Source organism: Rhinoderma darwinii, assembly GCF_050947455.1.
Source record: "Rhinoderma darwinii isolate aRhiDar2 chromosome 2 unlocalized genomic scaffold, aRhiDar2.hap1 SUPER_2_unloc_55, whole genome shotgun sequence".
NCBI classification, from domain to species: Eukaryota; Metazoa; Chordata; class Amphibia; order Anura; family Rhinodermatidae; genus Rhinoderma; species Rhinoderma darwinii.
In genome coordinates, this window is record NW_027461724.1 from 41473 (window position 1) to 61560 (window position 20088).

General features: G+C 41.8%; 86 pseudogenes; all 86 read right to left on the reverse strand.

The window, feature by feature from the left end:
* Positions 1-63: 63 nt before the first annotated feature.
* Positions 64-182, reverse strand: LOC142678272 (5S ribosomal RNA; annotated as a pseudogene).
* A 67-nt stretch (positions 183-249) lies between these two features.
* Positions 250-368, reverse strand: LOC142678362 (5S ribosomal RNA; annotated as a pseudogene).
* A 67-nt stretch (positions 369-435) lies between these two features.
* On the reverse strand, positions 436-554 carry LOC142678425 (5S ribosomal RNA; annotated as a pseudogene).
* A 67-nt stretch (positions 555-621) lies between these two features.
* Positions 622-740, reverse strand: LOC142678899 (5S ribosomal RNA; annotated as a pseudogene).
* Positions 741-807: 67 nt separating this feature from the next.
* On the reverse strand, positions 808-926 carry LOC142678932 (5S ribosomal RNA; annotated as a pseudogene).
* Positions 927-993: 67 nt separating this feature from the next.
* LOC142678379 (5S ribosomal RNA) lies at positions 994-1112 on the reverse strand (annotated as a pseudogene).
* Positions 1113-1179: 67 nt separating this feature from the next.
* On the reverse strand, positions 1180-1298 carry LOC142678426 (5S ribosomal RNA; annotated as a pseudogene).
* A 67-nt stretch (positions 1299-1365) lies between these two features.
* Positions 1366-1484, reverse strand: LOC142679821 (5S ribosomal RNA; annotated as a pseudogene).
* A 67-nt stretch (positions 1485-1551) lies between these two features.
* On the reverse strand, positions 1552-1670 carry LOC142678988 (5S ribosomal RNA; annotated as a pseudogene).
* Positions 1671-1737: 67 nt separating this feature from the next.
* On the reverse strand, positions 1738-1856 carry LOC142679234 (5S ribosomal RNA; annotated as a pseudogene).
* Positions 1857-1923: 67 nt separating this feature from the next.
* On the reverse strand, positions 1924-2042 carry LOC142679176 (5S ribosomal RNA; annotated as a pseudogene).
* Positions 2043-2108: 66 nt separating this feature from the next.
* Positions 2109-2227, reverse strand: LOC142678984 (5S ribosomal RNA; annotated as a pseudogene).
* A 67-nt stretch (positions 2228-2294) lies between these two features.
* Positions 2295-2412, reverse strand: LOC142679279 (5S ribosomal RNA; annotated as a pseudogene).
* Positions 2413-2479: 67 nt separating this feature from the next.
* Positions 2480-2598, reverse strand: LOC142679876 (5S ribosomal RNA; annotated as a pseudogene).
* A 67-nt stretch (positions 2599-2665) lies between these two features.
* Positions 2666-2784, reverse strand: LOC142677888 (5S ribosomal RNA; annotated as a pseudogene).
* Positions 2785-2851: 67 nt separating this feature from the next.
* Positions 2852-2970, reverse strand: LOC142679838 (5S ribosomal RNA; annotated as a pseudogene).
* A 67-nt stretch (positions 2971-3037) lies between these two features.
* LOC142679877 (5S ribosomal RNA) lies at positions 3038-3156 on the reverse strand (annotated as a pseudogene).
* Positions 3157-3409: 253 nt separating this feature from the next.
* Positions 3410-3528, reverse strand: LOC142679336 (5S ribosomal RNA; annotated as a pseudogene).
* A 67-nt stretch (positions 3529-3595) lies between these two features.
* LOC142678705 (5S ribosomal RNA) lies at positions 3596-3714 on the reverse strand (annotated as a pseudogene).
* A 67-nt stretch (positions 3715-3781) lies between these two features.
* Positions 3782-3900, reverse strand: LOC142678706 (5S ribosomal RNA; annotated as a pseudogene).
* Positions 3901-3967: 67 nt separating this feature from the next.
* On the reverse strand, positions 3968-4086 carry LOC142677987 (5S ribosomal RNA; annotated as a pseudogene).
* Positions 4087-4153: 67 nt separating this feature from the next.
* Positions 4154-4272, reverse strand: LOC142679771 (5S ribosomal RNA; annotated as a pseudogene).
* A 253-nt stretch (positions 4273-4525) lies between these two features.
* Positions 4526-4644, reverse strand: LOC142677988 (5S ribosomal RNA; annotated as a pseudogene).
* A 67-nt stretch (positions 4645-4711) lies between these two features.
* On the reverse strand, positions 4712-4830 carry LOC142678540 (5S ribosomal RNA; annotated as a pseudogene).
* Positions 4831-5083: 253 nt separating this feature from the next.
* LOC142678552 (5S ribosomal RNA) lies at positions 5084-5202 on the reverse strand (annotated as a pseudogene).
* A 253-nt stretch (positions 5203-5455) lies between these two features.
* Positions 5456-5574, reverse strand: LOC142679283 (5S ribosomal RNA; annotated as a pseudogene).
* A 67-nt stretch (positions 5575-5641) lies between these two features.
* On the reverse strand, positions 5642-5760 carry LOC142679772 (5S ribosomal RNA; annotated as a pseudogene).
* A 67-nt stretch (positions 5761-5827) lies between these two features.
* LOC142679878 (5S ribosomal RNA) lies at positions 5828-5946 on the reverse strand (annotated as a pseudogene).
* A 67-nt stretch (positions 5947-6013) lies between these two features.
* LOC142677889 (5S ribosomal RNA) lies at positions 6014-6132 on the reverse strand (annotated as a pseudogene).
* Positions 6133-6199: 67 nt separating this feature from the next.
* LOC142678564 (5S ribosomal RNA) lies at positions 6200-6318 on the reverse strand (annotated as a pseudogene).
* A 253-nt stretch (positions 6319-6571) lies between these two features.
* On the reverse strand, positions 6572-6690 carry LOC142678431 (5S ribosomal RNA; annotated as a pseudogene).
* A 67-nt stretch (positions 6691-6757) lies between these two features.
* LOC142678882 (5S ribosomal RNA) lies at positions 6758-6876 on the reverse strand (annotated as a pseudogene).
* Positions 6877-6943: 67 nt separating this feature from the next.
* Positions 6944-7062, reverse strand: LOC142678260 (5S ribosomal RNA; annotated as a pseudogene).
* Positions 7063-7129: 67 nt separating this feature from the next.
* LOC142677989 (5S ribosomal RNA) lies at positions 7130-7248 on the reverse strand (annotated as a pseudogene).
* A 67-nt stretch (positions 7249-7315) lies between these two features.
* LOC142679804 (5S ribosomal RNA) lies at positions 7316-7434 on the reverse strand (annotated as a pseudogene).
* Positions 7435-7501: 67 nt separating this feature from the next.
* LOC142678246 (5S ribosomal RNA) lies at positions 7502-7620 on the reverse strand (annotated as a pseudogene).
* A 67-nt stretch (positions 7621-7687) lies between these two features.
* On the reverse strand, positions 7688-7806 carry LOC142679826 (5S ribosomal RNA; annotated as a pseudogene).
* A 67-nt stretch (positions 7807-7873) lies between these two features.
* Positions 7874-7992, reverse strand: LOC142678763 (5S ribosomal RNA; annotated as a pseudogene).
* A 253-nt stretch (positions 7993-8245) lies between these two features.
* On the reverse strand, positions 8246-8364 carry LOC142679267 (5S ribosomal RNA; annotated as a pseudogene).
* A 67-nt stretch (positions 8365-8431) lies between these two features.
* LOC142678945 (5S ribosomal RNA) lies at positions 8432-8550 on the reverse strand (annotated as a pseudogene).
* Positions 8551-8617: 67 nt separating this feature from the next.
* Positions 8618-8736, reverse strand: LOC142677983 (5S ribosomal RNA; annotated as a pseudogene).
* A 67-nt stretch (positions 8737-8803) lies between these two features.
* LOC142678577 (5S ribosomal RNA) lies at positions 8804-8922 on the reverse strand (annotated as a pseudogene).
* A 67-nt stretch (positions 8923-8989) lies between these two features.
* Positions 8990-9108, reverse strand: LOC142678589 (5S ribosomal RNA; annotated as a pseudogene).
* A 67-nt stretch (positions 9109-9175) lies between these two features.
* On the reverse strand, positions 9176-9294 carry LOC142679801 (5S ribosomal RNA; annotated as a pseudogene).
* Positions 9295-9361: 67 nt separating this feature from the next.
* Positions 9362-9480, reverse strand: LOC142678117 (5S ribosomal RNA; annotated as a pseudogene).
* Positions 9481-9733: 253 nt separating this feature from the next.
* On the reverse strand, positions 9734-9852 carry LOC142678380 (5S ribosomal RNA; annotated as a pseudogene).
* A 439-nt stretch (positions 9853-10291) lies between these two features.
* On the reverse strand, positions 10292-10410 carry LOC142677995 (5S ribosomal RNA; annotated as a pseudogene).
* A 67-nt stretch (positions 10411-10477) lies between these two features.
* LOC142678601 (5S ribosomal RNA) lies at positions 10478-10596 on the reverse strand (annotated as a pseudogene).
* Positions 10597-10663: 67 nt separating this feature from the next.
* LOC142678614 (5S ribosomal RNA) lies at positions 10664-10782 on the reverse strand (annotated as a pseudogene).
* A 67-nt stretch (positions 10783-10849) lies between these two features.
* Positions 10850-10968, reverse strand: LOC142679802 (5S ribosomal RNA; annotated as a pseudogene).
* Positions 10969-11035: 67 nt separating this feature from the next.
* On the reverse strand, positions 11036-11154 carry LOC142678118 (5S ribosomal RNA; annotated as a pseudogene).
* A 253-nt stretch (positions 11155-11407) lies between these two features.
* Positions 11408-11526, reverse strand: LOC142678382 (5S ribosomal RNA; annotated as a pseudogene).
* A 439-nt stretch (positions 11527-11965) lies between these two features.
* LOC142678360 (5S ribosomal RNA) lies at positions 11966-12084 on the reverse strand (annotated as a pseudogene).
* Positions 12085-12151: 67 nt separating this feature from the next.
* Positions 12152-12270, reverse strand: LOC142678822 (5S ribosomal RNA; annotated as a pseudogene).
* Positions 12271-12337: 67 nt separating this feature from the next.
* On the reverse strand, positions 12338-12456 carry LOC142680019 (5S ribosomal RNA; annotated as a pseudogene).
* A 67-nt stretch (positions 12457-12523) lies between these two features.
* Positions 12524-12642, reverse strand: LOC142678281 (5S ribosomal RNA; annotated as a pseudogene).
* A 67-nt stretch (positions 12643-12709) lies between these two features.
* On the reverse strand, positions 12710-12828 carry LOC142679287 (5S ribosomal RNA; annotated as a pseudogene).
* A 438-nt stretch (positions 12829-13266) lies between these two features.
* On the reverse strand, positions 13267-13385 carry LOC142679206 (5S ribosomal RNA; annotated as a pseudogene).
* A 439-nt stretch (positions 13386-13824) lies between these two features.
* Positions 13825-13943, reverse strand: LOC142678826 (5S ribosomal RNA; annotated as a pseudogene).
* Positions 13944-14010: 67 nt separating this feature from the next.
* On the reverse strand, positions 14011-14129 carry LOC142678076 (5S ribosomal RNA; annotated as a pseudogene).
* Positions 14130-14196: 67 nt separating this feature from the next.
* Positions 14197-14315, reverse strand: LOC142678512 (5S ribosomal RNA; annotated as a pseudogene).
* A 67-nt stretch (positions 14316-14382) lies between these two features.
* LOC142678264 (5S ribosomal RNA) lies at positions 14383-14501 on the reverse strand (annotated as a pseudogene).
* A 252-nt stretch (positions 14502-14753) lies between these two features.
* On the reverse strand, positions 14754-14872 carry LOC142678723 (5S ribosomal RNA; annotated as a pseudogene).
* Positions 14873-14939: 67 nt separating this feature from the next.
* LOC142678127 (5S ribosomal RNA) lies at positions 14940-15058 on the reverse strand (annotated as a pseudogene).
* A 67-nt stretch (positions 15059-15125) lies between these two features.
* On the reverse strand, positions 15126-15244 carry LOC142678588 (5S ribosomal RNA; annotated as a pseudogene).
* A 67-nt stretch (positions 15245-15311) lies between these two features.
* LOC142678704 (5S ribosomal RNA) lies at positions 15312-15430 on the reverse strand (annotated as a pseudogene).
* A 68-nt stretch (positions 15431-15498) lies between these two features.
* LOC142678173 (5S ribosomal RNA) lies at positions 15499-15617 on the reverse strand (annotated as a pseudogene).
* A 67-nt stretch (positions 15618-15684) lies between these two features.
* On the reverse strand, positions 15685-15803 carry LOC142679162 (5S ribosomal RNA; annotated as a pseudogene).
* A 67-nt stretch (positions 15804-15870) lies between these two features.
* On the reverse strand, positions 15871-15989 carry LOC142678524 (5S ribosomal RNA; annotated as a pseudogene).
* A 67-nt stretch (positions 15990-16056) lies between these two features.
* LOC142677777 (5S ribosomal RNA) lies at positions 16057-16175 on the reverse strand (annotated as a pseudogene).
* Positions 16176-16242: 67 nt separating this feature from the next.
* LOC142678627 (5S ribosomal RNA) lies at positions 16243-16361 on the reverse strand (annotated as a pseudogene).
* Positions 16362-16428: 67 nt separating this feature from the next.
* LOC142679879 (5S ribosomal RNA) lies at positions 16429-16547 on the reverse strand (annotated as a pseudogene).
* Positions 16548-16800: 253 nt separating this feature from the next.
* Positions 16801-16919, reverse strand: LOC142678285 (5S ribosomal RNA; annotated as a pseudogene).
* Positions 16920-16986: 67 nt separating this feature from the next.
* Positions 16987-17105, reverse strand: LOC142679259 (5S ribosomal RNA; annotated as a pseudogene).
* A 67-nt stretch (positions 17106-17172) lies between these two features.
* On the reverse strand, positions 17173-17291 carry LOC142678766 (5S ribosomal RNA; annotated as a pseudogene).
* A 439-nt stretch (positions 17292-17730) lies between these two features.
* LOC142678639 (5S ribosomal RNA) lies at positions 17731-17849 on the reverse strand (annotated as a pseudogene).
* A 67-nt stretch (positions 17850-17916) lies between these two features.
* Positions 17917-18035, reverse strand: LOC142679252 (5S ribosomal RNA; annotated as a pseudogene).
* A 416-nt stretch (positions 18036-18451) lies between these two features.
* On the reverse strand, positions 18452-18570 carry LOC142678894 (5S ribosomal RNA; annotated as a pseudogene).
* Positions 18571-18637: 67 nt separating this feature from the next.
* LOC142678765 (5S ribosomal RNA) lies at positions 18638-18756 on the reverse strand (annotated as a pseudogene).
* A 67-nt stretch (positions 18757-18823) lies between these two features.
* On the reverse strand, positions 18824-18942 carry LOC142678651 (5S ribosomal RNA; annotated as a pseudogene).
* A 67-nt stretch (positions 18943-19009) lies between these two features.
* LOC142678738 (5S ribosomal RNA) lies at positions 19010-19128 on the reverse strand (annotated as a pseudogene).
* Positions 19129-19195: 67 nt separating this feature from the next.
* On the reverse strand, positions 19196-19314 carry LOC142678261 (5S ribosomal RNA; annotated as a pseudogene).
* A 65-nt stretch (positions 19315-19379) lies between these two features.
* Positions 19380-19498, reverse strand: LOC142677881 (5S ribosomal RNA; annotated as a pseudogene).
* A 67-nt stretch (positions 19499-19565) lies between these two features.
* Positions 19566-19684, reverse strand: LOC142679172 (5S ribosomal RNA; annotated as a pseudogene).
* A 67-nt stretch (positions 19685-19751) lies between these two features.
* On the reverse strand, positions 19752-19870 carry LOC142680032 (5S ribosomal RNA; annotated as a pseudogene).
* Positions 19871-19937: 67 nt separating this feature from the next.
* LOC142679615 (5S ribosomal RNA) lies at positions 19938-20056 on the reverse strand (annotated as a pseudogene).
* Positions 20057-20088: the final 32 nt, after the last annotated feature.

Sequence of the window (20088 nt, forward strand, 5' to 3'; positions counted from 1 at the left end):
AATGCTTTAATCCATAGTCCTTTTTAATCGATTGTGAAACAAAATCTAAACGACATAATAAAAAGTCAACCGCACCACGGATTCCCAGACAGTCTCCCACACTGGTACTAGCGAGACCTTAAGCTGTGTAACTTCTGCGATCTGACGAGAGCAGGGACATTCAGCTTAGAATGGCCATTGACATTAAATGCTTTAATCCATAGTCCTTTTTAATCGATTGTGAAACAAAATCTAAACGACATAATAAAAAGTCAACCACACCACGGATTCCCAGACAGTCTCCCACACTGGTACTAGCGAGGCCTTAAGCTGTGTAACTTCTGCGATCTGACGAGAGCAGGGACATTCAGCCTAGAATGGCCATTGACATTAAATGCTTTAATCCATAGTCCTTTTTAATCGATTGTGAAACAAAATCTAAACGACATAATAAAAATTCAACCACACCACGGATTCCCAGACAGTCTCCCACACTGGTACTAGCGAGGCCTTAAGCTGTGTAACTTCTGCGTTCTGACGAGAGCAGGTACATTCAGCTTAGAATGGCCATTGTCGTTAAATGCTTTAATCCATAGTCCTATTTAATCTATTGTGAAACAAAATCTAAACGACATAATAAAAAGTCAACCGCACCACGGATTCCCAGACAGTCTCCCACACTGGTACTAGCGAGGCCTTAAGCAGTGTAACTTCTGCGATCTGACGAGAGCGGGGACATTCAGCTTAGAATGGCCATTGACATTAAATGCTTTAATCCATAGTCCTTTATAATCGATTGTGAAACAAAATCTAAACGACATAATAAAAATTCAACCGCACCACGGATTCCCAGACAGTCTCCCACACTGGTACTAGCGAGGCTTTAAGCTGTGTAACTTCTGCGATCTGACGAGAGCAGGCACATTCAGCTTAGAATGGCCATTGACATTAAAAGCCTTAATCCATAGTCCTATTTAATCTATTGTGAAACAAAATCTAAACAACATAATAAAAAGTCAACCGCACCACGGATTCCCAGACAGTCTCCCACACTGGTACTAGCGAGGCCTTAAGCTGTGTAACTTCTGTGATCTGACGAGAGCAGGGACATTCAGCTTAGAATGGCCATTGACATTAAATGCTTTAATCCATAGTCCTTTTTAATCGATTGTGAAACAAAATCTAAACAACATAATAAAAATTCAACCGCACCACGGATTCCCAGACAGTCTCCCACACTGGTACTAGTGAGGCCTTAAGCTGTGTAACTTCTGCGTTCTGACGAGAGCAGGCTCATTCAGCTTAGAATGGCCATTGACGTTAAATGCTTTAATCCATAGTCCTATTTAATCTATTGTGAAACAAAATCTAAACGACATAATAAAAAGTCAACCGCACCACGGATTCCCAGACAGTCTCCCACACTGGTACTAGTGAGGCCTTAAGCTGTGTAACTTCTGCGATCTGACGAGAGCAGGCACATTCAGCTTAGAATGGCCATTGACATTAAATGCTTTAATCCGTAGTCCTTTTTAATCGATTGTGAAACAAAATCTAAACGACATAATAAAAAGTCAACCGCACCACAGATTCCCAGACATTCTCCCACACTGGTACTAGCGAGGCCTTAAGCTGTGTAACTTCTGCGATCTGACGAGAGCAGGGACATTCAGCTTAGAATGGCCATTGACATTAAATGCTTTAATCCATAGTCCTTTTTAATCGATTGTGAAACAAAATCTAAACGACATATTAAAAATTCAACCGCACCACGGATTCCCATACAGTCTACCACACTGGTACTAGCGAGGCCTTAAGCTGTGTAACTTCTTCGATCTGACGAGAGAAGGCACGTTCAGCTTAGAATGGCCATTGACGTTAAATGCTTTAATCCATAGTCCTATTTAATCTATTGTGAAACAAAATCTAAACGACATAATAAAAAGTCAACCGCACCACGGATTCCCAGACAGTCTCCCACACTGGTACTAGCGAGGCATTAAGCTGTGTAACTTCTGCAATCTAACGAGAGCAGGCACATTCAGCTTAGAATGGCCATTGACATTAAATGCTTTAATCCATAGTCCTTTTTAATCGATTGTGAAACAAAATCTAAACGACATAATAAAAGTTAACTGCACCACGGATTCCCAGACAGTCTCCCACACTGGTACTAGCGAGGCCTTAAGCTGTGTAACTTCTGCGATCTGACGAGAGCGGGGACATTCAGCTTAGAATGGCCATTGACATTAAATGCTTTAATCCATAGTCCTTTTTAATCGATTGTGAAACAAAATCTAAACGACATGATAAAAATTCAACCGCACCACGGATTCCCAGACAGTCTCCCACACTGGTACTAGCGAGGCCTTAAGCTGTGTAACTTCTGCGATCTGACGAGAGCAGCACATTCAGCTTAGAATGGCCATTGACATTAAAAGCCTTAATCCATAGTCCTATTTAATCTATTGTGAAACAAAATCTAAACAACATAATAAGAAGTCAACCGCACCACGGATTCCCAGACAGTCTCCCACACTGGTACTAGCGAGGCCTTAAGCTGTGTAACTTCTGCGATCTGACGAGAGCAGGGACATTCAGCTTAGAATGGCCATTGACATTACATGTTTTAATCCATAGTCCTTTTTAATCGATTGTGAAACAAAATCTAAACAACATAATAAAAATTCAACCGCACCACGGATTCCCAGACAGTCTCCCACACTGGTACTAGTGAGGCCTTAAGCTGTGTAACTTCTGCGTTCTGACGAGAGCAGGCACATTCAGCTTAGAATGGCCATTGACGTTAAATGCTTTAATCCATAGTCCTATTTAATCTATTGTGAAACAAAATCTAAACGACATAATAAAAAGTCAACTGCACCACGGATTCCCAGACAGTCTCCCACACTGGTACTAGTGAGGCCTTAAGCTGTGTAACTTCTGCGATCTGACGAGAGCAGGCACATTCAGCTTAGAATGGCCATTGACATTAAATGCTTTAATCCATAGTCCTTTTTAATCGATTGTGAAACAAAATCTAAACGACATAATAAAAAGTCAACCGCACCACGGATTCCCAGACAGTCTCCCACACTGGTACTAGCGAGGCCTTAAGCTGTGTAACTTCTGCGATCTGACGAGAGCAGGGACATTCAGCTTAGAATGGCCATTGACATTAAATGCTTTAATCCATAGTCCTTTTTAATCGATTGTGAAACAAAATCTAAACGACATATTAAAAATTCAACCGCACCACGGAGTCCCAGACAGTCTACCACACTGGTACTAGCGAGGCCTTAAGCTGTGTAACTTCTGCGATCTGACGAGAGCAGGCACGTTTAGCTTAGAATGGCCATTGACGCTAAATGCTTTAATCCATAGTCCTATTTAATCTATTTTGAAACAAAATCTAAACGACATAATAAAAAGTCAACCGCACCACGGATTCCCAGACAGTCTCCCACACTGGTACTAGCGAGGCATTAAGCCGTGTAACTTCTGCAATCTAACGAGAGCAGGCACATTCAGCTTAGAATGGCCATTGACATTAAATGCTTTAATCCATAGTCCTTTTTAATCGATTGTGAAACAAAATCTAAACGACATAATAAAAAGTCAACCGCACCACGGATTCCCAGACAGTCTCACACACTGGTACTAGCGAGGCCTTAAGCTGTGTAATTTCTGCGATCTGACGAGAGCAGGGACATTCAGCTTAGAATGGCCATTGACATTAAATGCTTTAATCCATAGTCCTTTTTAATCGATTGTGAAACAAAATCTAAACGACATAATAAAAAGTCAACCGCACCACGGATTCCCAGACAGTCTCACACACTGGTACTAGCGAGGCCTTAAGCTGTGTAATTTCTGCGATCTGACGAGAGCAGGGACATTCAGCTTAGAATGGCCATTGACATTAAATGCTTTAATCCATAGTCCTTTTTAATCGATTGTGAAACAAAATCTAAACGACATAATAAAAATTCAACCGCACCACGGATTCCCAGACAGTCTCCCACACTGGTACTAGCGAGGCCTTAAGCTGTGTAACTTCTGCGATCTGACGAGAGCAGGCACATTCAGCTTAGAATGGCCATTGACGTAATGTGCTTTAATCCATAGTCCTATTTAATCTATTGTGAAACAAAATCTAAACGACATAATAAAAAGTCAACTGCACCACGGATTCCCAGACAGTCTCCCACACTGGTACTAGCGAGGCCTTAAGCTGTGTAACTTCTGCGATCTGACGAGAGCAGGCACATTCAGCTTAGAATGGCCATTGACATTAAATGCTTTAATCCATAGTCCTTTTTAATCGATTGTGAAACACAATCTAAACGACATATTAAAAATTCAACCGCACCACGGAGTCCCAGACAGTCTCACACACTGGTACTAGCGAGGCCTTAAGCTGTGTAATTTCTGCGATCTGACGAGAGCAGGGACATTCAGCTTAGAATGGCCATTGACATTAAATGCTTTAATCCATAGTCCTTTTTAATCGATTGTGAAACAAAATCTAAACGACATAATAAAAATTCAACCGCACCACGGATTCCCAGACAGTCTCCCACACTGGTACTAGCGAGGCCTTAAGCTGTGTAACTTCTGCGATCTGACGAGAGCAGGCACATTCAGCTTAGAATGGCCATTGACGTAATGTGCTTTAATCCATAGTCCTATTTAATCTATTGTGAAACAAAATCTAAACGACATAATAAAAAGTCAACCGCACCACGGATTCCCAGACAGTCTCCCACACTGGTACTAGCGAGGCCTTAAGCTGTGTAACTTCTGCGATCTGACGAGAGCAGGCACATTCAGCTTAGAATGGCCATTGACATTAAATGCTTTAATCCATAGTCCTTTTTAATCGATTGTGAAACACAATCTAAACGACATATTAAAAATTCAACCGCACCACGGAGTCCCAGACAGTCTACCACACTGATACTAGCGAGGCCTTAAGCTGTGTAACTTCTGCGATCTGACGAAAGCAGGCACGTTCAGCTTAGAATGGCCATTGACGTTAAATGCTTTAATCCATAGTCCTATTTAATCTATTGTGAAACAAAATCTAAACGACATAATAAAAAGTCAACCGCACCACGGATTCCCAGACAGTCTCCCACACTGGTACTAGCGAGGCCTTAAGCTGTGTAACTTCTGCGATCTGACGAGAGCAGGCACATTCAGCTTAGAATGGCCATTGACATTAAATGCTTTAATCCATAGTCCTTTTTAATCGATTGTGAAACACAATCTAAACGACATATTAAAAATTAAACCGCACCACGGAGTCCCAGACAGTCTACCACACTGGTACTAGCGAGGCCTTGAGCTGTGTAACTTCTGCGATCTGACGAGAGCAGGGACGTTCAGCTTAGAATGGCCATTGACGTTAAATGCTTTAATCCATAGTCCTATTTAATCTATTGTGAAACAAAATCTAAACGACATAATAAAAAGTCAACCGCACCACGGATTCCCAGACAGTCTCCCACACTGGTACTAGTGAGGCATTAAGCTGTGTAACTTCTGCAATCTAACGAGAGCAGGCACATTCAGCTTAGAATGGCCATTGACATTAAATGCTTTAATCCATAGTCCTTTTTAATCGATTGTGAAACAAAATCTAAACGACATAATAAAAAGTCAACTGCACCACGGATTCCCAGACAGTCTCCCACACTGGTACTAGCGAGGCCTTAAGCTGTGTAACTTCTGCGATCTGACGAGAGCAGGCACATTCAGCTTAGAATGGCCATTGACTTTAAAAGCCTTAATCCATAGTCCTATTTAATCTATTGTGAAACAAAATCTAAACAACATAATAAAAAGTCAACCGCACCACGGATTCCCAGACAGTCTCCCACACTGGTACTAGCGAGGCCTTAAGCTGTGTAACTTCTGCGATCTGACGAGAGCAGGGACATTCAGCTTAGAATGGCCATTGACATTAAATGCTTTAATCCATAGTCCTTTTTAATCGATTGTGAAACAAAATCTAAACAACATAATAAAAATTCAACCGCACCACGGATTCCCAGACAGTCTCCCACACTGGTACTAGTGAGGCCTTAAGCTGTGTAACTTCTGCGTTCTGACGAGAGCAGGCACATTCAGCTTAGAATGGCCATTGACGTTAAATGCTTTAATCCATAGTCCTATTTAATCTATTGTGAAACAAAATCTAAACGACATAATAAAAAGTCAACCGCACCACGGATTCCCAGACAGTCTCCCACACTGGTACTAGCGAGGCCTTAAGCTGTGTAACTTCTGCGATCTGACGAGAGCAGGCACATTCAGCTTAGAATGGCCATTGACGCTAAATGCTTTAATCCATAGTCCTATTTAATCTATTGAGAAACAAAATCTAAACGACATAATAAAAAGTCAACCGCACCACGGATTCCCAGACAGTCTCCCGCACTAGTACTAGCGAGGCGTTAAGCTGTGTAACTTCTGCGATCTAACGAGAGCAGGCACATTCAGCTTAGAATGGCCATTGGCATTAAATGCTTTAATCCATAGTCCTTTTTAATCGATTGTGAAACAAAATCTAAACGACATAATAAAAAGTCAAACGCACCACGGATTCCCAGACAGTCTCCCACACTGGTACTAGCGAGGTCTTAAGCTGTGTAACTTCTGCGATCTGACGAGAGCAGGCACATTCAGCTTAGAATGGCCATTGACATCAAAAGCCTTAATCCATAGTCCTATTTAATCTATTGTGAAATAAAATCTAAACAACATAATAAAAAGTCAACCGCACCACGGATTCCCAGACAGTCTCCCACACTGGTACTAGCGAGGCCTTAAGCTGTGTAACTTCTGCGATCTGACGAGAGCAAGCACATTCAGCTTTGAATGGCCATTAACATTAAATGCTTTAATCCATAGTCCTTTTTAATCGATTGTGAAACAAAATCTAAACGACATAATAAAAAGTCAACCGCACCACGGATTCCCAGACAGTCTCCCACACTGGTACTAGCGAGGCCTTAGGCTGTGTAATTTCTGCGATCTGACGAGAGCAGGGACATTCAGCTTAGAATGGCCATTGACATTAAATGCTTTAATCCATAGTCCTTTTTAATCGATTGTGAAACAAAATCTAAACGACATAATAAAAATTCAACCGCACCACGGATTCCCAGACAGTCTCCCACACTGGTACTAGCGAGGCCTTAAGCTGTGTAACTTCTGCGATCTGACGAGAGCAGGCACATTCAGCTTAGAATGGCCATTGACGTTATGTGCTTTAATCCATAGTCCTATTTAATCTATTGTGAAACAAAATCTAAACGACATAATAAAAAGTCAACCGCACCACGGATTCCCATACAGTCTCCCACACTGGTACTAGCGAGGCCTTAAGCTGTGTAACTTCTGCGATCTGACGAGAGCAGGCACATTCAGCTTAGAATGGCCATTGACATTAAAAGCCTTAATCCATAGTCCTATTTAATCTATTGTGAAACAAAATCTAAACAACATAATAAAAAGTCAACCGCACCACAGATTCCCAGACAGTCTCCCACACTGGTACTAGGGAGGCCTTAAGCTGTGTAACTTCTGCGATCTGACGAGAGCAGGGACATTCAGCTTAGAATGGCCATTGACATTAAAGGCTTTAATCCATAGTCCTTTTTAATCGATTGTGAAACAAATTCTAAACGACATAATAAAAAGTCAACCGCACCACGGATTCCCAGACAGTCTCCCACACTGGTACTAGCGAGGCCTTAAGCTGTGTAATTTCTGCGATCTGACGAGAGCAGGGACATTCAGCTTAGAATGGCCATTGACATTAAATGCTTTAATCTATAGTCCTTTTTAATCGATTGTGAAACAAAATCTAAACGACATAATAAAAATTCAACCGCACCACGTATTCCCAGACAGTCTCCCACACTGGAACTAGCGAGGCCTTAAGCTGTGTAACTTCTGCGATCTGACGAGAGCAGGCACATTCAGCTTAGAATGGCCATTGACGTTATATGCTTTAATCCATAGTCCTATTTAATCTATTGTGAAACAAAATCTAAACGACATAATAAAAAGTCAACCGCACCACGGATTCCCAGACAGTCTCCCACACTGGTACTAGCGAGGCGTTAAGCTGTGTAACTTCTGCGATCTAACGAGACCAGGCACATTCAGCTTAGAATGGCCATTGACATTAAATGCTTTAATCCATAGTCCTTTTTAATCGATTGTGAAACAAAATCTAAACGACATAATAAAAAGTCAACCGCACCACGGATTTCCAGACAGTCTCCCACACTGGTACTAGCGAGGCCTTAAGCTGTGTAACTTTTGTGATCTGACGAGAGCAGGCACATTCAGCTTAGAATGGCCATTGACATTAAAAGCCTTAATCCATAGTCCTATTTAATCTATTGTGAAACAAAATCTAAACAACATAATAAAAAGTCAACCGCACCACGGATTCCCTGACAGTCTCCCACACTGGTACTAAGAAGGCCTTAAGCTGTGTAACTTCTGCGATCTGACGAGAGCAGGGACATTCAGCTTAGAATGGCCATTGACATTAAAGGCTTTAATCCATAGTCCTTTTTAATCGATTGTGAAACAAAATCTAAACGACATAATAAAAAGTCAACCGCACCACGGATTCCCAGACAGTCTCCCACACTGGTACTAGCGAGGCCTTAAGCTGTGTAACTGCTGCGATCTGACGAGAGCAGGTACATTCAGCTTAGAATGGCCATTGACATTAAATGCTTTAATCCATAGTACTTTTTATTCGATTGTGAAACAAAATCTAAACGACATAATAAAAAGTCAACCGCACCACGGATTCCCAGACAGTCTCCCACACTGGTACTAGCGAGGCCTTAAGCTGTGTAACTTCTGCGATCTGACGAGAGCAGGCACATTCAGCTTAGAATGGCCATTGACATTAAAAGCCTTAATCCATAGTCCTATTTAATCTATTGTGAAACAAAATCTAAACAACATAATAAAAAGTCAACCGCACCACGGATTCCCAGACAGTCTCCCACACTGGTACTAGCGAGGCCTTAAGCTGTGTAACTTCTGCGATCTGACGAGAGCAGGCACATTCAGCTTAGAATGGCCATTGACATTAAATGCTTTAATCCATAGTACTTTTTAATCGATTGTGAAACAAAATCTAAACGACATAATAAAAAGTCAACCGCACCACGGATTCCCAGGCAGTCTCCCACACTGGTACTAGCGAGGCCTTAAGCTGTGTAACTTCTGCGATCTGACGAGAGCAGGCACATTCAGCTTAGAATGGCCACTGACATTAAATGCTTTAATCCATAGTACTTTTTAATCGATTGTGAAACAAAATCTAAACGACATAATAAAAACTCAACCGCACCACGGATTCCCAGACAGTCTCCCACACTGGTACTAGCGAGGCCTTAAGCTGTGTAACTTCTGCGATCTGACGAGAGCAGGCACATTCAGCTTAGAATGGCCATTGACGTTAAATCCTTTAATCCATAGTCCTATTTAATCTATTGTGAAACAAAATCTAAACGACATAATAAAAAGTCAACCGCACCACGGATTCCCAGACAGTCTCCCACACTGGCACTAGCGAGGCGTTAAGCTGTGTAACTTCTGCGAGCTAACGAGAGCAGGCACATTCATCTTAGAATGGCCATTGACATCAAATGCGTTAATCCATAGTCCTATTTAATCTATTGTGAAACAAAATCTAAACAACATAATAAAAAGTCAACCGCACCACGGATTCCCAGACAGTCTCCCACACTGGTACTAGCGAGGCCTTAAGCTGTGTAACTTCTGTGATCTGACGAGAGCAGGGACATTCAGCTTAGAATGGCCATTGACATTAAATGATTTAATCCATAGTCCTTTTTAATCGATTGTGAAACAAAATCTAAACGACATAATAAAAATTCAACCGCACCACGGATTCCCAGACAGTCTCCCACACTGGTACTAGCGAGGTGTTAAGCTGTGTAACTTCAGCGATATAACGAGACCAGGCACATTCAGCTTAGAATGGCCATTGACATTAAATGCTTTAATCCATAGTCCTTTTTAATCGATTGTGAAACAAAATCTAAACGACATAATAAAAAGTCAACCGCACCATGGATTTCCAGACAGTCTCCCACACTGGTACTAGCGAGGCCTTAAGCTGTGTAACTTTTGTGATCTGACGAGAGCAGGCACATTCAGCTTAGAATGGCCATTGACATTAAAAGCCTTAATCCATAGTCCTATTTAATCTATTGTGAAACAAAATCTAAACAACATAATAAAAAGTCAACCGCACCACGGATTCCCAGACAGTCTCCCACACTGGTACTAGCGAGGCCTTAAGCTGTGTAACTGCTGCGATCTGACGAGAGCAGGTACATTCAGCTTAGAATGGCCATTGACATTAAATGCTTTAATCCATAGTACTTTTTATTCGATTGTGAAACAAAATCTAAACGACATAATAAAAAGTCAACCGCACCACGGATTCCCAGACAGTCTCCCACACTGGTACTAGCGAGGCCTTAAGCTGTGTAACTTCTGCGATCTGACGAGAGCAGGCACATTCAGCTTAGAATGGCCATTGACATTAAAAGCCTTAATCCATAGTCCTATTTAATCTATTGTGAAACAAAATCTAAACAACATAATAAAAAGTCAACCGCACCACGGATTCCCAGACAGTCTCCCACACTGGTACTAGCGAGGCCTTAAGCTGTGTAACTTCTGCGATCTGACGAGAGCAGGCACATTCAGCTTAGAATGGCCATTGACATTAAATGCTTTAATCCATAGTACTTTTTAATCGATTGTGAAACAAAATCTAAACGACATAATAAAAAGTCAACCGCACCACGGATTCCCAGGCAGTCTCCCACACTGGTACTAGCGAGGCCTTAAGCTGTGTAACTTCTGCGATCTGACGAGAGCAGGCACATTCAGCTTAGAATGGCCACTGACATTAAATGCTTTAATCCATAGTACTTTTTAATCGATTGTGAAACAAAATCTAAACGACATAATAAAAACTCAACCGCACCACGGATTCCCAGACAGTCTCCCACACTGGTACTAGCGAGGCCTTAAGCTGTGTAACTTCTGCGATCTGACGAGAGCAGGCACATTCAGCTTAGAATGGCCATTGACGTTAAATCCTTTAATCCATAGTCCTATTTAATCTATTGTGAAACAAAATCTAAACGACATAATAAAAAGTCAACCGCACCACGGATTCCCAGACAGTCTCCCACACTGGCACTAGCGAGGCGTTAAGCTGTGTAACTTCTGCGAGCTAACGAGAGCAGGCACATTCATCTTAGAATGGCCATTGACATCAAATGCGTTAATCCATAGTCCTATTTAATCTATTGTGAAACAAAATCTAAACAACATAATAAAAAGTCAACCGCACCACGGATTCCCAGACAGTCTCCCACACTGGTACTAGCGAGGCCTTAAGCTGTGTAACTTCTGTGATCTGACGAGAGCAGGGACATTCAGCTTAGAATGGCCATTGACATTAAATGATTTAATCCATAGTCCTTTTTAATCGATTGTGAAACAAAATCTAAACGACATAATAAAAATTCAACCGCACCACGGATTCCCAGACAGTCTCCCACACTGGTACTAGCGAGGTGTTAAGCTGTGTAACTTCAGCGATATAACGAGAGCAGGCACATTCAGCTTAGAATGGCCATTGACATTAAATGCTTTAATCCATAGTCCTTTTTAATCGATTGTGAAACAAAATCTAAACGACATAATAAAAAGTCAACCACACCATGGATTCCCAGACAGTCTCCCACACTGGTACTAGCAAGGCCATAAGCTGTGTAACTTCTGCGATCTGACGATAGCAGGCACATTCAGCTTAGAATGGCCATTGACATTAAAAGCCTTAATCCATAGTCCTATTTAATCTATTGTGAAACAAAATCTAAACAACATAATAAAAAGTCAACCGCACCACGGATTCCCAGACAGTCTCCCACACTGGTACTAGCGAGGCCTTAAGCTGTGTAACTTCTGAGATCTGACGAGAGCAGGGACATTCAGCTTAGAATGGCCATTGACATTAAATTCTATAATCCATAGTCCTTTTTAATCGATTGTGAAACAAAATCTAAACGACATAATAAAAATTTAACCGCACCACGGATTCCCAGACAGTCTCCCACACTGGTACTAGCGAGGCCCTAAGCTGTGTAACTTCTGCGTTCTGACGAGAGCAGGCACATTCAGCTTAGAATGGCTATTGACGTTAAATGCTTTAATTTATAGTCCTATTTAATCTATTGTGAAACAAAATCTAAACGACATAATAAAAAGTCAACCGCACCCCGGATTCCCAGACAGTCTCCCACAGTGGTACTAGCGAGGCCTTAAGCTGTGTAACTTCTGCGATCTGACGAGAGCAGGTACATGCAGCTTAGAATGGCCATTGACATTAAATGCTTTAATCCATAGTCCTTTTTAATCGATTGTGAAACAAAATCTAAACGACATAATAAAAAGTCAACCGCACCACGGATTCCCAGACAGTCTCCCACACTAGTACTACCGAGGTCTTAAGCAGTGTAACTTCTGCGATCTGAAGAGAGCAGGCACATTCAGCTTAGAATGGCCATTGACATTAAATGCTTTAATCCATAGTCCTTTTTAATCGATTGTGAAACAAAATCTAAACAACATAATAAAAAGTCAACCTCACCACGGATTCCCAGACAGTCTCCCACACTGGTACTAGCGAGGCCTTAAGCTGTGTAACTTCTGCGATCTGACGAGAGAAGGCACATTCAGCTTAGAATGGCCATTGACGTTAAATGCTTTAATCCATAGTCCTATTTAATCTATTGTGAAACAAAATCTAAACAACATAATAAAAAGTCAACCTCACCACGGATTCCCAGACAGTCTCCCACACTGGTACTAGCGAGGCGTTAAGCCGTGTAACTTCTGCGATCTAACGAGAGCAGGCACATTCAGCTTAGAATGGCCATTGACATTAAATGCTTTAATCCATAGTCCTTTTTAATCGATTGTGAAACAAAATCTAAACGACATAATAAAAAGTCAACCGCACCACGGATTCCCAGACAGTCTCCCACACTGGTACTAGCGAGCCTTAAGCTGTGTAACTTCTGCGATCTGACGAGAGAAGGGACATTCAGCTTAGAATGGCCATTGACATTAAATGCTTTAATCCATAGTCCTTTTTAATCGATTGTAAAACAAAATCTAAACGACATAATAAAAATTCAACCGCACCACGGATTCCCAGACAGTCTCCCACACTGGTACTAGCGAGGCCTTAAGCTGTGTAACTTCTGCGATCTGACGAGAGCAAAGACATTCAGCTTAGAATGGCCATTGACATTAAATGCTTCAATCCATAGTCCTTTTTAATCGATTGTGAAACAAAATCTAAACGACATAATAAAAATTCAACCGCACCATGGATTCCCAGACAGTCTCCCACACTGGTACTAGCGAGGCCTTAAGCTGTGTAACTACTGCGATCTGACGAGAGAAGGCACATTCAGCTTAGAATGGCCATTGACATTAAAAGCCTTAATCCATAGTCCTATATAATCTATTGTGAAACAAAATCTAAACAACATAATAAAAAGTCAACCGCACCACGGATTCCCAGACAGTTTCCCACACTGGTACTAGCGAGGCCTTAAGCTGTGTAACTTCTGCAAACTGACGAGAGCAAGGACATTCAGCTTAGAATGGCCATTGACATTAAATGCTTTAATCCATAGTCCTTTTTAATCGATTGTGAAACAAAATCTAAACGACATAATAAAAATTCAACCGCACCACGGATTCCCAGACAGTCTCCCACACTGGTACTAGCGAGGCCTTAAGCTGTGTAACTTCTGCGATCTGACGAGGGCAGGCACATTCAGCTTAGAATGGCCATTGACGTTAAATGCTTTAATCCATAGTCCTATTTAATCTATTGTGAAACAAAATCTAAACGACATAATAAAAAGTCAACCGCACCACGGATTCCCAGACAGTCTCCCACACTGGTACTAGCGAGGCCTTAAGCTGTGTAACTTCTGCGATCTGGCGAGAGCAGGCACATTCAGCTTAGAATGGCCATTGACATTAAAAGCCTTAATCCATAGTCCTATTTAATCTATTGTGAAACAAAATCTAAACAACATAATAAAAAGTCAACCGCACCACGGATTCCCAGACAGTCTCCCACACTGGTACTAGCGAGGCCTTAAGCTGTGTAACTTCTGCGATCTGACGAGAGCAGGGACATTCAGCGTAGAATGGCCATTGACATTAAATGCTTTAATCCATAGTCCTATTTAATCTATTGTGAAACAAAATCTAAACGACATAATAAAAAGTCAACCGCACCACGGATTCCCGGACAGTCTCCCACACTGGTACTAGCGAGGCCTTAAGCTGTGTAACTTCTGCGATCTGACGAGTGCAGGCACATTCAGCTTAGAATGGCCATTGACATTAAAAGCCTTAATCCATAGTCCTATTTAATCGATTGTGAAACAAAATCTAAACGACATAATAAAAAGTCAACCGCACCACGGATTCCCAGACAGTCTCCCACACTGGTACTAGCGAGGCTTAAGCTGTGTAACTTCTGCAATCTGACGAGAGCAGGCACATTCAGCTTAGAATGGCCATTGACATTAAATGCTTTAATCCATAGTCCTTTTTAATCGATTGTGAAACAAAATCTAAACGACATAATAAAAAGGCAACTGCACCACGGATTCCCAGACAGTCTCCCACACTGGTACTAGCGAGGCCTTAAGCTGTGTAACTTCTGCGATCTGACGAGAGCAGGGACATTCAGCTTAGAACGGCCATTGACATAAAATGCTTTAATCCATAGTCCTTTTTAATCGATTGTGAAACAAAATCTAAACGAAATAATAAAAAGTCAACCGCACCACGGATTTCCAGACAGTCTCCCACACTGGTACTAGCGAGGCCTTAAGCTGTGTAACTTCTGCGATCTGACGAGAGCAGGCACATTCAGCTTAGAATGGCCATTGACATTAAACGCTTTAATCCATAGTCCTTTTTAATCGATTGTGAAACAAAATCTAAACAACATAATAAAAAGTCAACCGCACCACGGATTCCCAGACAGTCTCCCACACTGGTACTAGCGAGGCGTTAAGCTGTGTAACTTCTGCGATCTGACGAGAGCAGGCACATTCAGCTTAGAATGGCCATTGACATTAAATGCTTTAATCCATAGTTCTTTTTAATCGATTGTGAAACAAAATCTAAACGACATAATAAAAAGTCAACCGCACCACGGATTCCCAGACAGTCTCCCACACTGGTACTAGCGAGGCCTTAAGCTGTGTAACTTCTGCGCTTTGACGAGAGCAGGCACATTCAGCTTAGAATGGCCATTGACATTAAATGCTTTAATCCATAGTCTTTTTTTAATCGATTGTGAAACAAAATCTAAACGACATAATAAAAAGTCAACCGCACCACGGCTTCCCAGACAGTCTCCAACACTGGTACTAGTGAGGCCTTAAGCTGTGTAACTTCTGCGATCTGACGAGAGCAGGGACATTCAGCTTAGAATGGCCATTGACATTAAATGCTTTAATCCATAGTCCTTTTTAATCGATTGTGAAACAAAATCTAAACGACATAATAAAAATTCAACCACACCACGGATTCCCAGACAGTCTCCCACACTGGTACTAGCGAGGCCTTAAGCTGTGTAACTTCTGCGATCTGACGAGAGCAGGGACATTCAGCTTAGAATGGCCATTGCCATTAAATGCTTTAATCCATAGTCCTTTTTAATCGATTGTGAAACAAAATCTAAACGACATAATAAAAATTCAACCGCACCACGGATTCCCAGACAGTCTCCCACACTGGTACAAGCGAGGCCTTAAGCTGTGTAACTTCTGCGATCTGACGAGAGCAGGCACATTCAGCTTAGAATGGCCATTGACGTTAAATGCTTTAATCCATAGTCCTATTTAATCTATTGTGAAACAAAATCTAAACGACATAATAAAAAGTCAACCGCACCACGGATTCCCAGGCAGTCTCCCACACTGGTACTAGCGAGGCCTTAAGCTGTGTAACTTCTGAGATCTGACGAGAGCAGGCACATTCAGCTTAGAATGGCCATTGACATTAAATGCTTTAATCCATAGTCCTTTTTAATCGAATGTGAAACAAAATCTAAACGACATAATAAAAAGTCAACCGCACCACGGATTCCCAGACAGTCTCCCACACTGGTACTAGCGAGGCCTTAAGCTGTGTAACTTCTGCGATCTGACGAGAGCAGGCACATTCAGCTTAGAATGGCCATTGACATTAAATTCTTTAATCCATAGTCCTTTTTAATCGATTGTGAAAGAAAATCTAAACGACATAATAAAAAGTCAACCGCACCACGGATTCCCAGACAGTCTCCCACACTGGTACTAGCGAGGCCTTAAGCTGTGTAACTTCTGCGATCTGACGAGAGCAGGGACATTCAGCTTAGAATGGCCATTGACATTAAATGCTTTAATCCATAGTCCTTTTTAATCGATTGTGAAACAAAATCTAAACGACATAATAAAAATTCAACCGCACCACGGATTCCCAGACAGTCTCCCACACTGGTACTAGCGAGGCGTTAAGCTGTGTAACTTCTGCGATCTAACGAGAGCAGGCACATTCAGCTTAGAATGGGCATTGACATTAAACGCTTTAATCCATAGTCCTTTTTAATCGATTGTGAAACAAAATCTAAACGACATAATAAAAATTCAACCGCACCACGGATTCCCAGAGAGTCTCCCACACTGGTACTAGCGAGGCCTTAAGCTGTGTAACTTCTGCGATCTAACGAGAGCAGGCACATTCAGCTTAGAATGGCCATTGACATTAAACGCTTTAATCCATAGTCCTTTTTAATCGATTGTGAAACAAAATCTAAACGACATAATAAATAGTCAACCGCACCAAGGATTCCCAGACAGTCTCCCACACTGGTACTAGCAAGGCCTTAAGCTTTGTAAGTTCTGCGATCTGACGAGAGCAGGCACATTCAGCTTAGAATGGCTATTGACATTAAAAGCCTTAATCCATAGTCCTATTTAATCTATTGTGAAACAAAATCCAAACAACATAATAAAAAGTCAACCGCACCACAGATTCCCAGACAGTCTCCCACACTGGTACTAGCGAGGCCTTAAGCTGTGTAACTTCTGCGATCTGACAAGAGCAGGGACGTTCAGCTTAGAATGGCCATTGACATTAAATGCTTTAATCCATAGTCCTTTTTTATCGATTGTGAAACAAAATCTAAACGACATAATAAAAATTCAACCGCACCACGGATTCCCAGAGAGTCTCCCACACTGGTACTAGCGAAGCCTTAAGCTGTGTAACTTCTGCGATCTGACGAGAGGAGGCACATTCAGCTTAGAATGGCCATTGACGATAAATGCTTTAATCCATAGTCCTATTTAATCTATTGTGAAACAAAATCTAAACGACATAATAAAAAGTCAACCGCACCCCGGATTCCCAGACAGTCTCCCACACTGGTACTAGCGAGGCGTTAAGCTGTGTAACTTCTGCGATCTAACGAGAGCAGGCACATTCAGCTTCGAATGGCCATTGACATTAAATGCTTTAATCCATAGTCCTTTTTAATCGATTGTGAAACAAAATCTAAACGACATAATAAAAAGTCAACCGCACCACGGATTCCCAGACAGTCTCCCACACTGGTACTAGCGAGGCCTTAAGCTGTGTAACTTCTGCGATCTGACGAGAGCAGGCACATTCAGCTTAGAATGGCCATTGACATTAAAAGCCTTAATCCATAGTCCTATTTAATCTATTGTGAAACAAAATCTAAACAACATAATAAAAAGTTAACCGCACCACGGATTCCCAGACAGTCTCCCACACTGGTACTAGCGAGGCGTTAAGCTGTGTAACTTCTGCGATCTAACGAGAGCAGGCACATTCAGCTTAGAATGGCCATTGACATTAAATGCTTTAATCCATAGTCCTTTTTAATCGATTGTGAAACAAAATCTAAACGACATAATAAAAAGACAGTCTCCCACACTGGTACTAGCGAGGCCTTAAGCTGTGTATCTTCTGTGATCTGACGAGAGCAGGCACATTCAGCTTAGAATGGCCATTGACGTTAAATGCTTTAATCCATAGTCCTATTTAATCTATTGTGAAACAAAATCTAAACGACATAATAAAACGTCAACCGCACCACGGATTCCCAGACAGTCTCACACACTGGTACTAGCGAGGCGTTAAGCTGTGTAACTTCTGCGATCTGACGAGAGCAGGGACATTCAGCTTAGAATGGCCATTGACATTAAATGCTTTAATCCATAGTCCTTTTTAATCGATTGTGAAACAAAATCTAAACGACATAATAAAAAGTCAACCGCACCACGGATTCCCAGACAGTCTCCCACACTGGTACTAGCGAGGCCTTAAGCTGTGTAACTTCTGCAATCTGACGAGAGCAGGGACATTCAGATTAGAATGGCCATTGACATTAAATGCTTTAATCCATAGTCCTTTTTAATCGATTGTGAAACAAAATCTAAACGACATAATAAAAATTCAACCGCACCACGGATTCCCAGACAGTCTCCCACACTGGTACTAGCGAGGCCTTAAGCTGTGTAACTTCTGCGATCTGACGAGAGCAGGCACATTCATCTTAGAATGGCCATTGACGTCAAATGCTTTAATCCATAGTCCTATTTAATCTATTGTGAAACAAAATGCAAACGACATAATAAAAAGTCAACCGCACCACGGATTCCCAGACAGTCTCCCACACTGGTACTAGCGAGGCCTTAAGCTGTGTAACTTCTGCGATCTGACGAGAGCAGGCACATTCAGCTTAGAATGGCCATTGACATTAAAAGCCTTAATCCATAGTCCTATTTAATCTATTGTGAAACAAAATCTAAACAACATTATAAAAAGTCAACCGCACCACGGATTCCCAGACAGTCTCACACACTGGTACTAGCGAGGCCTTAAGCTGTGTAACTTCTGCGATCTGACGAGAGCAGGGACATTCAGCTTAGAATGGCCATTGACATTAAATGCTTTAATCCATAGTCCTTTTTAATCGATTGTGAAACAAAATCTAAACGACATAATAAAAATTCAACCACACCACGGATTCCCAGACAGTCTCCCACACTGGTACTAGCGAGGCCTTAAGCTGTGTAACTTCTGCGTTCTGACGAGAGCAGGCACATTCAGCTTAGAATGGCCATTGACGTTAAATGCTTTAATCCATAGTCCTATTTAATCTATTGTGAAACAAAATCTAAACGACAATAAAAAGTCAACCGCACCACGGATTCCCAGACAGTCTCCCACGCTGGTACTAGCGAGGCCTTAAGCTGTGTAACTACTGCGATCTGACGAGAGCAGGGACATTCAGCTTAGAATGGCCATTGACATTAAATGCTTTAATCCATAGTCCTTTTTAATCGATTGTGAAACAAAATCTAAACGACATAATAAAAATTCAACCGCACCACGGATTCCCAGACAGTCTCCCACACTGGTACTAGCGAGGCCTTAAGCTGTGTAACTTCTGCGATCTGACGAGAGAAGGCACATTCAGCTTAGAATGGCCATTGACATTAAATGCTTTAATCCATAGTCCTTTTTAATCGATTGTGAAACAAAATCTAAACGACATAATAAAAAGTCAACCGCACCACGGATTCCCAGACAGTCTCCCACACTGGTACTAGCGGGGCCTTAAGCTGTGTAACTTCTGCGATCTGACGAGAGCAGGGACATTCAGCTTAGAATGGCCATTGACATTAAATGCTTTAATCCATAGTCCTTTTTAATCGATTGTGAAACAAAATCTAAACGACATAATAAAAAGTCAACCGCACCACGGATTCCCAGACAGTCTCCCACACTGGTACTAGCGAGGCCTTAAGCTGCGTAACTTCTGCGATCTGACGAGAGCAGGCACATTCAGCTTAGAATGGCCATTGACATTAAAAGCCTTAATCCATAGTCCTATTTAAT